This window comes from Fragaria vesca, linkage group LG3, assembly GCF_000184155.1.
Source record: "Fragaria vesca subsp. vesca linkage group LG3, FraVesHawaii_1.0, whole genome shotgun sequence".
NCBI lineage: Eukaryota > Viridiplantae > Streptophyta > Magnoliopsida > Rosales > Rosaceae > Fragaria > Fragaria vesca.
Window position 1 is genome coordinate 16,962,532 of NC_020493.1, and position 1,083 is coordinate 16,963,614.

Here is a 1,083-nt window from a genome sequence, read left to right on the forward strand (position 1 = left end):
CTTAATACCCCAACAAAATAAACCCACTTAAATTTTTTACCCCCTTTTTACTAACTCAAAATTTACCCTTTTTATCTGATAATTTTTTCGTGCTAACTCCGATTTTTGCGTATAACATGTCTATGAACTCATATTAACGTCCTATACAACTTCCTTAAAGAAAGTTTTCCAAAATAACTTGCCTACAAAAAGTCAATTATAAGGTCTTTAACAGTAAACGGTTACTTAACACGGTAAAAGACCAAGATAAAACCAAAAATAAATAACCGTAAAATAACTTAAGAACCGGGGTTTGACAAGTACCCTTTAAGCAGTGGCGGAGCCAAGATTTACACTTAGAGGGGGTTCAAGTTTGACGATAGACGACTCGATTTGGATTTAATTATTTTATTTAAATATAATTTTAAATTATTTTCGTTAACTATATGCTAAATGTAGCAGTATTTATACATCATCTATCATCAAAAAATTTATAAATTTTTATTTAGTTTCAATAAAGACAATAAAACGTCACTCATAAAAAAAATTAAGTAAAAAGCGTTGATGGCAATAATTTAGACGTTTAAACCTGAAAATCTTGTAGAACCATATTTATACATTGGCGGAGCCAGTTCAGGACTAGTGAGGGCCCGTGCCCCCATTAGATTTCAACATATAGCTGTGTTTTGATCTGATGTGCCCCCATTCCCTCACTAGAAATCTTACAATTGTATTGGTTTAATATATAAAAATTTCATAAAGCCCCACAATTCCCACAAAACAAGAGAAAAAGGAAGCTATGCACTCTTGAATATATAATTGAAAAGTTTAAAATATGAAAATCAAGTCGTTTGCTGCGTTAATGTCAAAAAAAAAGAAGGAGAAATTACTGGTCACTCCATTAACTTTCATGCGCTCGACAGTTTACTCCATTAACTTTCAATTTCAATCGATCACTCCTCAAACTATCCAATGTCACACAATTAGGTCCATCCGTTAAGTGGCCGTCCAAATCAGTGGTTAAGTCGCTGACTGGACATATTTTTTAACTGGAAATTCTATTTAATACCCACCTCTCTCTCTCTCNCTCNCTCTNNNCNNCTC